Raw genomic sequence first — 13314 nt, 5'->3', positions numbered from 1 at the left:
TAATGGCGTTATTGGTGAGAAACTACTGTATGCCCAAAACATGAAATACGCACAACAAATTTATTTAAAATACTGTACTGTACTACATAAAATTAGATAATAAAAGAAAAAATTACACCATTGACTTCTCGAATCCAGGTAAAAAAGTCACAGGAAAAAAAAAAAGTTAACTATCGAATTCTCACATTTTTTTAAGGTTAATATGTCAACCTAACCTAACCTAACTTAACCTGGCCTTTATTACCGGCCACCATAAATTAATAGTGACTTTTTTTTCCGAGCCAAAATTGTGACTTTTTTTCTGTGACTTTTTTCCCTGTGACTTTATTACCGGCCACCGACTTCTCACAGCACTAGCACTATTTTGATCAATTACATTTCTAGATTTGATTACAATTACATACTGTGTACAATTGTTTTCCCAAGTTACAGAGACAGATTGCAATTAAGGCCGAGTTAAACCCTAAGTCTTACTACCAGTACATAAAATCGAAATTAAAGATAAGTGAGAGTATCAGACCAGAGACTTGGATCAGGACAAAGCAGATACGTTAAATAAATTCTTTTGCTCAGAGCCCCTTATAATTTTGTTCTGAAGATGGAGTACTTTCTATAAAACAACTTTGTAAAGGAAATCCACCACGATTTTTTGCCCAGATGCTCCTGAAATATGTATTTTGAAGAGAGAAATTATTGTTAGTATTGGTGTTGATCATTTTAATTATATTTGTATTGATTCATTATTTTTAATTATTTATAGATTCGGTTATTTGTGGTTAAGGAATTGTGTGGTTATACCGGTTTTTGTTGTGGTGCTTTGACCCTTTGATGCTGTTTTGTCTAGAGTTGTTTGCTGTTAATGTTGGCAAATTCAATTATGACCTCAGTTGAAGTTGTTGGCAGCTGGACACCGGTGAATTCCATGAAGATCCATCATTAACAACTGACAGCTCTATAAGAAAGACATATATGACCAGTATGTTAATATAGTCCACTTGTTTGTTGAATATGATATACTGTGCAGTAATTGGTAAATGATCATATAAAATGGTCCTTGAACTGGAGTCTGAAGATTGTGTTCCCCTGTGGCAGTATACTGGTGCTGTCACTTTTTTTTTCCCAGTACATGATTGGGCATTTTACCATTCATATAGCTATGTCTGTTGTCTTATATCACAATACAGTACTATATCCCTCTTTATCCTTCAGATTGTTTTATTGTTGACTTTATTGAGTTTGTTGATACAGTATGTTTGTTGGTTACTGTGTTGTTTGTATGGAGTACAACTACAGTACTTACAATACACTATACATGGAGTAGTGTGTACCACTGTTTCTAGAGCTCTATACTTGCTTCTCTCCTATAACTGTTGTGGTCTTCATTGATCTTAAAAGTGTCTTTGATGTTGCTAATAGAAACATTAGCCATGATCAACTAGCTAACCTCGGAGTGAAAGGTGATCTACTCTGATAGACAAGGGGATATCTCCGAAACAGAACCTATTGGGTCTTTAAGGGGTCATGTAGCTCCACCAGGGACTTTGAACTCAGCACCCCTACAGGGTGATGTACTGTATTTAGTCCCTTCCTATTAAATAGGTTTGTATACACAGAAAGTGACATTTATGGGAACCGAGTTTCCATTATAAAATAAGAGATTTTGCCAAAATCTTCATCTGTTGTGTCATTGTCTAACATAATTTTGTAAGTACAGGGTATAGTATTTTGATCAACTATACACACATGCAAATCTCCAACTATTGCCTCTATTAATAAAGGAAACTTTATACAGTACATGATAATTCCAGTTACCATATACAGTACTGTACTGTAATGTATCTATAATTTGGGGTGCATTGGATCATAACCACATGGCAACCAGGGTCTCATGATTGTCAGCTTGTGTCCACAACACATTATCCTCAATGTACATAATGTCTCCTTTCCAGGTAAATTAACAGCTATTAACACAAGTATCCCAAACTACATCTTATAATTAATACATTACAGTACTGAAATTGCAGCAGTCATAAGAACATAAGAAAATAAGGAGTCTGCAATAGGCCGGTTGGCCTGTGCATGGCAGCTCCTGTCGAGAGTTACTACCACTCTCTATCATCCATGAATCTATCTAGCCTCCTTTTGAAACTTTCCAGAGTTCCCGCACTTACTACAAAGTTGCTAAGCTTGTTCCACTCGTCCACCACCCTATTTGTGAACCAGTTTCTTCCTATCTCCCTCCTAAACCTAAACTTATTCAACTTGAATCCGTTTGCGAGGTCCTCTCCTGCTCGGATATTATAAGAACTTTATCTATATCCCTTTATTGATTCCTTTCACCCTTAAATACTTCTATCATATCTCCCGCCTCTTCGTCTTTCTAGGAATGCAAGTTAAGTTTCTTTAACCTATCCGATATGGAAGGTTTCTAGTCCCTGAATCATTTTTGTCATTCTTCGCTGCAATCGACTCTAGTGAATTTATATCCATTCTATAATAGGGGCACCAGAACTGAACCGCATAATTGAGGTGCGCTGACTAGCGCAAGATATAGTTGCAATAAGACCTCTGCACTCTTATTACTTACACTTCTAGATATAAAACCCAATACTCTGTTTGCCTTATTTCGAACATTAACGCACTGTTTTCTAGGCCGTAGGTCCGGGCTTACAAGTACCCCTAGGTCTCTTTCACAAGTCGACTTACTCTAGGTTGATGTTGTTAAGGCTGTATACATTGACAGTATTTGTTCTTCCAATATTAAGTACGCTGCACTTGCTGGTGTTGAATTTCATTTGCCATTTTTCAGACCACCCCTGCAGTTATTTAGATCCTCCTGTAATGCATTTGCATCCTGCCCTGAATTAATTTGCCGCCCTATTTTGGTGTCATCCGCAAACTTGCTTATGTCACTGCTGATCCCAGTATCTAAATCGTTTATGTAGATTATGAACAAGAGTGGGCCTAGTACTGACCCCTGGGGAACCCCACTGGTTACACGGCCCCACTCAGATTTAACACCATCTACGCTGACCCTCTGCGTTCTATTGGTGAGCCATGATTTTATCCAATTTAAAACTTTCCCCTCGATACCATGAGCCTTAATTTTTCTCAGAAGCCATAGCTGGAATATGTCTTGACCCTCTTCACTTCCACTTGCAATCAGCTAAACCTGATTTATTGTTCTTTAGAGAACTCAAATCTACCCCCTCATATTATCTATCTTCTCTCCTGGTTTCAGTATACTACTGTACAGTATTTTCAAATAGAAATTGAGGTGATTTCTACTGTTCTGCAAAGACTGGGATTGCTTTCAGCTTAATCGAGATAGGTTCTAACCCTTTAGTGGGCAGGGGCTTCCTTCAACTGAATAAAATTATCTGGTATTAGAATAAAACACCTAAGAGATACTTTGCCTTCTGAAGGGTTAATCTCTATCTGTCTAACTGGTAGTCTTGAGTTGAGGATTGGCCTGAGATCCTATTTCTTAAGATAAGAGTAAAACAGGGTATACTGTACAAAGTTACATGAGAGGGAATTACTTTGTATTGCTAAAGTGTCCTTCTTTTAACCATTAAGTCCCAGGCTAGGGTGCTGCTGGCAGTAAACCCCCACCCTCCCCATGTGTGGGGATAAATTGAGAAAAATAAATTTTTTCCAAAAATTATAAATTAAAAAAAAAAAAAGTGGCGGGAATAGGTGGACGTTCTGGAATGTCACCTGGGACCTAAGGGCTAAGGGCAACATTTATATCATAGAATTAATTTTCTTCAAAGTTGATGGATCCATATATAGGTAGAAAAGTACTGCAGTTATATCATTAGCACCCACACCTCTACTCATAAGTCTGTAAGGGGTTAAAAAATATACTGTCCCCAGTTGAAAAATGGAAAACATGAGATACTCTAGTTGTAAGAGTATTATTAATGATGTGAAGGGATAGGTTATGGAATGGAAAAAACAACTAAAGTATGGCAGTGAATTATTTCATTAATATATATATTTATATATATATATATATATATATATATATATATAATATATATATATATATATATATATATATATATATATATATATATATATATATATATATATATATATATATATATATATATATATATATATATACTGTATTTATATAATATACCTAAAATATACAAAACCAACTACAGAATCATCGCACAATATATAATAACCTTACTCGTACTCTCCACTCTTCAACATTTTAAATACTGTACAGTACATTAAAAATATACATATTTATGCACTTTGCTGAACCTTACAATGAATACAGTACTGGGAGTTCCAGCATATTCTTGTTTACTATAATGCATAAAGGGAAACCTCATTAGAAGACTGCACAGCTGGGCATACTAATATTTTGGAATGAGTTATAAATCTGAAATTTTTAACATACATCATAAGTTTAAAAGACCTACACATAGTTTATAAGAATTCACAGTTTGATTTGTCTGTTTTTCACCCTTATAAGTAGAGGTTAGAGTCGAGTTCCTGCTGTGTCTGTCAATCTCTATGTGAGTGTGCATGAGAAAATTGTAATCAGTGTGTGTGTGTGTGTGTGTGTGTCAGTGCATGAATACCCTTGACAATAAATAAGCACAGAATAAGTAAATACATGCTTGTTGATGGTGAAAGAGAACAGTCCTTTAATACACTTGAAAACTGTAGCCAAAGGGGTGTGGTAACTCAAGCTGTTGAATCCTAAGAGTTAGGAGATCAGCACCTGTCTGACCAATCTGCATCATACGAAGAAGAGGCTTTGTATAGAAGGGGTTAGAGAGAGAGCGTGTTGTGTATTTTAGAGTATTGTGTATATATGTGTTATTCATTTTAAGGTTTTGTGTTATTCATTTTAGAGAATTGCACACTGTGTGTCTGTGTTATTCTTTTGGGGTTTTAGGAATAACTGACTGATTAAAGATAAGTCATAAAATACAGCTGAAAGTTTTGAGATGAGGGAAATATTTAAATTTTTTATTTGAGTTGCTAAAACTGCAAGAAAATTAGTGCTACAGGTATGTGGTTAAATTTAATTTGTTCTACTTCAGACAACCTTCATTATCTTAACATGAAAAATCTTATCTTAATGAGGTTAGGCGAGTTTAGGTTATTTTTTACACTGATGCTATTCTTGTTCATTTTGGGTATAAATGTCCCGCTGAATGAGTAACTAGTTAACGAAAATTTGGTTTAACGAACTCGGTGTTATAGGTTAAGTAAATGCAGAGAAAAAACTTCTATTTGATTTAAAGTGCAAAATTACTAGTAAACCAGCTTGCAATATCATCCATGGAGTGGGGTTCTTGGTAGTCATGCTTGAGCACTCGTACCTGTACTAATTTTTAATACTGTACTCTGGAGGTGAAGTCAGTAGCAGGCTGACCCAATTTGGCTCATCAGTGAGCCTAGACAATATGGCAGCTTTGTTTATCCTTATGCATATAATGCTATGAAACTTTTCATTTTTAGCTCTATTAATTACAGTATCCATAAACAATGTTTAATCATGTTAGGCTAGGTTTTATGTTACTAAATTCTTTGGGCTGGAGTGCATCAAAGTTTATATATCATGGGATTTTAAGCCAAAAGTTTTGGGCTGGAACCTATCTCAGCTTTTAACATAGGATTCTATAAGAAAAAGGGTTTCATTGTACAAGAATTCCCCGAATGAGGACATTTTCAAGAGAGCACATCACTGCGAACCAGGGCCTTTACTGTATAATGTTTATCTTTATGATCTTCCATTATTTTGGTCCTCTTAAAAAATTTTGTGTTTTTTCTATCGGAACACCTATAGTATGTAGATAATTACAATGTAAACTAGTTACATCAATACCTATAACATCATTTGAGTATTAGAGTAAACTGAGCAATTTTTTTCATTTGTGAACTAATATCTACAGTTTAGCAATAAAAATAAAAGGTTTTCTTTATCTGGCATAAACATCAATTGTATTCTAAGGCTTCATCAAACAATTATCCCTATTTAGTGATATACTGTATATATACACTAGAGGTGTACAGTACTGTTAAACTTACACACTGCATATATAACATGGAACAGTTCTAATGAAATTTGGTGTGGGTGGATTAGGTGTTAATCAAGAAACAGGGGCTTTGATACTGAATAAAGTTTTGAAATTGAAGACATTTTCGACATTGAAGAAAGTATGTAAAAGGTCATGGGTAAGAAGGGAATCAACGCTGCGCACATTAAACCAGATAGATAATTTTTTTTTTTTATATATATAAAACTTTGCAAGTAAGGTGGATATTGGCCAATAAGGAATCCATTATATCCTGTGCAGTCTCTCCTCGACTTACGACAGGGTTCCGGACCGACGACCAGGTCGTAAATCGAATTTGTCTTAAGTCGAAAAGGCGAAAATAATACATAGAAATCTAAAATGGGTGTCTCATTTTCTTCTCGGCACCACGAGAACTCTCACTTTTACGCTTGCCAGCCATTTTAAAGGGAATTACAACAAAAATTTTGTCAGTATACTGTGTGATCACTAACGTCGGGACTTGAAAATATGTAATGTGAAAAATATTTTATACGACCATTGCCGTTGTATGTCCGGGTTGTCGTAAGTCGAGGAGAGACTAGATTTAGTAATGTTCGATCAAAGGTCAAGGTCATAGCTCGCAGTCAATGACCTTCAACTATAAAACAAAGAAATTAAAAACTGCAATTTGGTAGCTACCTAGGTGCGGGCTATGGAAGCATTTATAGATTTAGGAAAAAGTAGTAGGTCAAGGTCAAAGGGCCGAGGTTTGTGCTGTAATAAGCACATTTCTAGCTTACGAACATGATATGGTTATGATTAAATGGTTGTAAAGCTACCAATTAAAAACTCATTGTTAATTTTCCAGATCTGGTGGTAGCCCCAGACAGAGATAGTTATGAACATAAATATTGTTACCTGTCAAGTTTTACACTGTGATCTAATACTTAGTTATTCAATTATGGTAACTCTTTAAAATTCAATACAGTATACATTCATTGATTAGTGTTATAGTCCCAAACCCTTTTTCCATCAAGGTATTAGTTTAAAGTACAGGTGAAAATTGTCCCATTGGTCTGGGAGCCCATTAGAGGCAGTTTCAATAAAAAACACTGAATAATAAGCCACATCAAGGAATCACCATGGTCAGCCCTGCTCTTGGCTGTCTACACTTCCCAAACTGTAAAGTCAAATCCCAATCACAGCTGGTTCAACTGGGTGGTTGCTGGACACAAACCAGTTACCATTGATTTAGGAGGCCAGTGCTGTGCCCACTCAGGGAATGCTTTAAAGATAACCATGTATTCAAGATAGCAGCAAAATCATATGTTAATCAAGACACACAAACTGTTCGAAACACTTAACAATTATTTCTTAGTTGTTTTCAGTAATCATACTTTGTATAGGAAAAAAAATTGGAGTGTAAACACATCAGCAACACCACAACAAGGGCTGATAATAGCAGCAGCAATTATTTAATTTACACATGTATTTCATATTATGCAACTGTTAATGTTTATGGTAAATTAAATTTTGTCACAGTTCCTCTTTTTCAGGTATTATGCTCAGTATTTCACACCATTTCATTTTATTAACTTATTAACTTATTTTATTTTGAATATAAACCTTTTTTAATGTACAGTAGTTTACAGAATATCTTATCACTACATTAAGAGATCTTCAGGCAGAACCATTCTGCACCACACTGATCTAAATTTAACTTACATGTTCTTCAGACACATTCAATTAATCAGATTGTGCACTTTTTACCTTCCCTTGCCCCCGAAACTTCATCCATGATTGATTAAATATGCCATCCATAATGCTCAGCATTTTCTCCAGCACATACCTTGAAGAAAGTTATGTAAACCTTATGTAGGTTTTTTAAATCACTTAATAATGGTAAGTCATAAAAATCATTATACAGGGTACTTTGTTACATTTTGCTTCACGCTGTAATAGGATGATATAAATGGGTTTTCTGTCTGTACTCCTGAGAAAATTTTGAGAATTGTGGATGGCCCTTAATATTACATTAATCAAGGAATAGGAACACTGCACATTCAGAAGCTAACCAAGATGCATGTCAGTTTCTAGATAAACATTTAGATAGTTAAAAAAAATTATTCCAGTACAGTATTAGTTGTTGTGAAGTGAGTAACTGTTGATGATGAATTCTCTGAAAAAAAAATGGGTAGGTGCAGGTACAAGGACTGAAAGATTAAGAAAAGTTAATAATGTGTAATTTTGTGTCATATCTATGGCTATATATGGTATATATAATAATATATACAGAGATGTGTAGCAACCACATTTATGGGAGAAAAGTATTACAGGCTATACATAGACAGACAGATTGGCCTTATTATTATGGCCTTTCAGCCTTGCAGAAGTGGAAGGAAAGTAGGCAAAACAAAGAAAATTATAATTACCGGTATATTAATCTACATTCTCTCTATTGCTGTCATACTCTACTGTCAAGACTATTTCATATAGCCACCCTATGCTAGTTAAAAGAACCTTTATCACTGCACCATCTAACATTGATCTATTGGTCAGAACACTTAAGTCACCTAAATTATATCAAAATACTGTACAGTACAGTATTCTTATTCTAATTTCTTACAAATAAACCGAGAAGTATAAATTCTCTGGTCACATCCAGACTACAATCCAAATGTTGGTCTGTCATACTTTCACAAATTAAAGTCAGCCTTACATCACCTTGTGTCATATCTGGATACTATATCTTACTCCTACTCCTGCCTGAAACAGTTATACAGGGTGTTCACACTGAAATTAAACAACTTTGAAGCCTTATAACTTTTTATTTAATAAAGCAAATAGGAATATTCACGCAGCCCATAGTCAGTATGCTTTAGTTTCATTTGGTGTGTAAGTACAGCACATATCATTCGGGTACATTAGGGTCTGTCAGGGTATGCACCATTCGTAGCATGCACTAAGTTACAACAATACCCTACTCAATTTCCATCTATACATTTTTTAACATCTCGGGGGTTACAGAGGCTGCCACCGCTGCTGTGATGCGCTCTTTCAGCTGAACAATGTCCTGCCCCTTTGTGGAATACACTTACCGGTAGGACTTCACATAGCCCCAAAGAAAAAAGTCGAGTAGGATAAGGTCAGGCGATCTCAGTGGCCAGGAAATATACTCGAATGATATGTGCTGTACCCACACACCAAATGAAACTCAAGTATACCGACTATGGGCTGTGTGAATATTACTCAGTTTGCATTATTCAATAAAAAATTATAAGGCTTCAAAGTTATTTCATTTCAATGTGGACACCCTGTACTTTATATCTGTAGAACATGAAAATATACAGTGATCCCTCGGTTAACGAGCGCCTCGGTTAATGAAATTTCGGTTAACGAATTACCTTCAATAAGATTCTTCACTTCGGTTAACACGCAATCCCTCGATTAACGAATTCCTTACGAGCGCCCCTCAACATGTTTTCGCTTGCTCACTAGCTGTCGTATTAGTCCGCCAATACAGTAATCAGTTCTAGGGCTTAAATTCCTTACCATTTTAGTAAATATCAAGAAGGTTGTACTATTCAACAATTTTAAAAGTTTTATATTAAATTTTTTAGTCATTTTAACAATTATTGAACATAATTGAAGTACAGGAAACTAGTTTTATGCGCGCCAAACAGCCACTCAACACACCAAGCTTGGCGTCAGTTTGTTTACAGGTTCAGAGAAAGGAACATCTTGTTTGAGACTCTTCAACATAAATGCTTTTTTCTGTGTTTCCCGTCAAATTATTGGTCATTTTGAAATATATTTTACATATTGATAATATATAGCGCAGTGCAGTGTTGATTTACAGAAAATAATCTTGAATTACACCAAGTGAACTAAAATTTTATGGGTGAAATGGCAGCATGGGGTGACTTCTCTTCCACCCCAATGCCTTCTCTTCTCCCTTCTCCTCCACCCCCATTCTAATTCCCATCATCATCATCATCATCAACCAGGAGCCTTCTACATGCAAACCTCAAAGTAGTGTACTTAACTGCATTTATTTTTCGTTTGTATGTAATTTTCGGTGAGCTGGAACCAATTACCCCAAAACCCATTGAAACAATGGTTTCGGTCAACGAATTTTTCGGTTAACAAGCAACCTTCTGGAACGAATTGTGCTCGTTAACCGAGGGACCACTGTACACAACTGAGACATTATTCTGTAACAGAGGGGAGTTGGTAAATAAATGAATGATTATCTATACAAATGCAAGAAACAGTAAATACAGTAGTGAAATGAAATACCTACAAGAGTGATGTTTGAAAGTAAAAAAATTTTTTTAAATATATAAAAAGTACTAATTAAAAAATGGAAATTATGGTTAGAATATACAGCTTCAAAATTTAATCGTGAATACTGTATAAGCAAGGAAAGACAGATGAGTGGGAATGTAAAAATGTTTGAATACATGTGAAGAGTATGAAAGGAAGAAAATTATGGATTTATCCTGGAATCTGATTTTACAACAAAAGCTGGAGAGGAGGGACCCTATGTTATTCAGCCATCTAAGTGTATGGGGTTAAGACCTAGATTAATCCCTAGTATTTGTGACTGGGGACTACTCAAAAGACTAATAATTCATTCCCATTATGACCAGATCCCCAAATAGATTTATCTGGAAATAGGAGTTGCCATTTAATTAAAGAAGAGAGCTGTTGGGTCAATACCATACCAGAAGTGTGCATTCTGCCAATTACAAAATAGTGACCACAACATTATCAGCGCCAGCCATTTAGGGTAATTGAGTCTCCAGTACCAGTTTTCAGGATCAATACATCGTTTATAAGCAAAATCACCCGGACGGAACCTGAGTTATACAAAGTCAATCTGGTACTAGGAGGAAGATGAGAATAAAATGTTTCATCTGGTATGTGACAAGACATCCAGTTAGAAAGAATGATAAGGTTAACTCCTTATAGATTATCTTCTCATTGCCTCACAGTCACTAGCATACAAATTTCCCATTGCAGTATCATTGAGAAAGGGGCTTCACTTAAAAGGATATTTACTGTACAATTCCTTGAATTCCTGAGCATGTTGTGCAGCCCAAATAATTCACTTGAAAGTTTTGACTATAAAATACTAAGTTAACTCAATATGGTCCATCACATGAAGCACTCTCCGTAATTGTTCAAAAAGAAAGATGGGAACTGCCATAATCCCAAGATACAAAGCTTTAGGTTTTAATTTCTAGTACTCCAGTTAAAAAAGCTGCCTTGACCTAAGACTGGCCCATCTAAAGAGGATCAAAAGGATCCCTGTACTTCTATGAGCTAGTAAATCCTGCAGTTTTTATGTTTAATACTCTCAAGTCCGATGGTCTCTCTCGCCCCCAGCCTGGCTCCCTCCCTATGCATTTTGTCAGTGCAGACGAACATGTTTACTGTATTATTCATAACATGTTCCAACTGACCTATCTTCCCCTTTTTAGCACCATTTTGATCCTAAAAGTCTTAGCTACAGCTTCGTCTCAATAAATTATAACGAGAAATGAGGATTGACTATAAAAGATGAATCTGGAAATAATGAAACATGAATAATATTGGCAAATAAATACATAAACAAATGAGGTACTTAATTACATTAACTTTGATTTTCGTGTAGAGCCATCAATGTTGTTGTTAGTCCCCTCTTTCCATACACACCCTACACCTTTGGTTTTCAGACTCATACACAATCAAGATCACTCACTATTAGTACATGTACAGTATATTCATTTTCGGGTGATTCTGCAGGCACACCAAAAGGCCAGTGAGTTCACTGAATCTCTATTCCCCTCCCTCGCTGTATGTTTACACTTCGAGCTAAAACAGCCGTCAAGCGTAATTCAAATTGAAACCAGAGCTATGAAATAATTGATGCACACCATATAACATGACATTCTTATCATATGAAAACTACGAGGGGCCAATGTTAATCATATGTTTTATAGAGTAAGAAAACCACAAGTCTTAACTCTGAATTATGAGGAAAAAAAAAGGGAATCCACCAAGATCAAGTTCAATCCAACCTCTGAATCTTCCTTAAAAAAAAAAAGGCACCTGATAGGTACTCCAAAAATACTATTCTACTACTGTCCTTTTCAAAACACAGGAGAATGAGTCTGAACATAGTTCTGGCAGACCATGAGGAAGCAAGGAAATTGAACTTGCAGACTAGATATCAAAGTAATTATCCCCTTGGATAAATGATTCAAGGGATGAAAGGAGTTGTTAAATTGACGTCATTCACACGCAACCCTCTGCCAACACTCACATGTACAAAAATTATGCACGTGTGGATATACAGTACAGTACAGCTCCTGGCATCTCTCGTATAGGTATTCCCTGATGTACAATGGGTTGTGTTCCTGAAAATCCATTTGTTAGACGAAAATATGAATGACACTCCAGAGGGATGAAGGCAATCGTATATCAAATGGTAGAACCCGTGTAATATTGGGGGGATTTTCACACTAAGTTCCCCACTATATATTCTATAAAACTAATAGTAAAGAAATGGAAAAGATGTACAGTATATTGTACAGATACAGTTGAACCTAAGTGGATCTCTGAACATCCTGGCCAACTTGGCTGGGGTGACAGCTAAATGTCTAGATTCTTTAAAGAGAATATAGTGTCAAAATGTGATTGATATTCATTAATCCTTAAACTGCTATCATCGCCTTCGGCTGATTTACTGAAAATGTGCTATCGCCGTCTTAAGACAACTGGCAAGTCGATAATTTGGTAGACACTACAGTAAGACCCAAGGCGGAGTCTTAATTCAACTTGGTGTCATCATCTTTGCAATACTTTACTGTATTTAGAATTATTTATGCCTCATCACCCTCCCCCCTCCCGTCCTCAGTGTCAAAATGTGACTTTCATTAAAATGAATTTTTTTTATCGGGCAATGTATATCAGGGATACCTTTATATTAAGTGTTATAAAAATATGCCCACTACACTAAGTGCACCACACAGTGTCAACATGTAAGAAACATAATATTTGGTGATGAAGTTCAAGTCATCACAGTCATCTTGCCCGAAAACTGACCGTGACTCAGGAAACCCCTACATGTATTATGGTCAACCTTTCACAGATCCAGGAAATGGATTAGCAGTCTAAGTAGTGCCCTGAGGTGAAGTAATTCCTACCTCAACCAAAGCTTAACCAGTTCACGACTCCCTCCTAATAAGACTTGAAATTAATAATAAATATCTGAGACCAAGTCCTAAGCACCTGA

The sequence above is a fragment of the Homarus americanus genome, unplaced genomic scaffold, assembly GCF_018991925.1.
Source record: "Homarus americanus isolate GMGI-L3 unplaced genomic scaffold, GMGI_Hamer_2.0 scaffold42818, whole genome shotgun sequence".
Lineage (NCBI taxonomy): Eukaryota > Metazoa > Arthropoda > Malacostraca > Decapoda > Nephropidae > Homarus > Homarus americanus.
The sequence above is the reverse complement of the archived record's forward strand: the minus strand, read 5'-3'. Positions refer to the sequence as shown.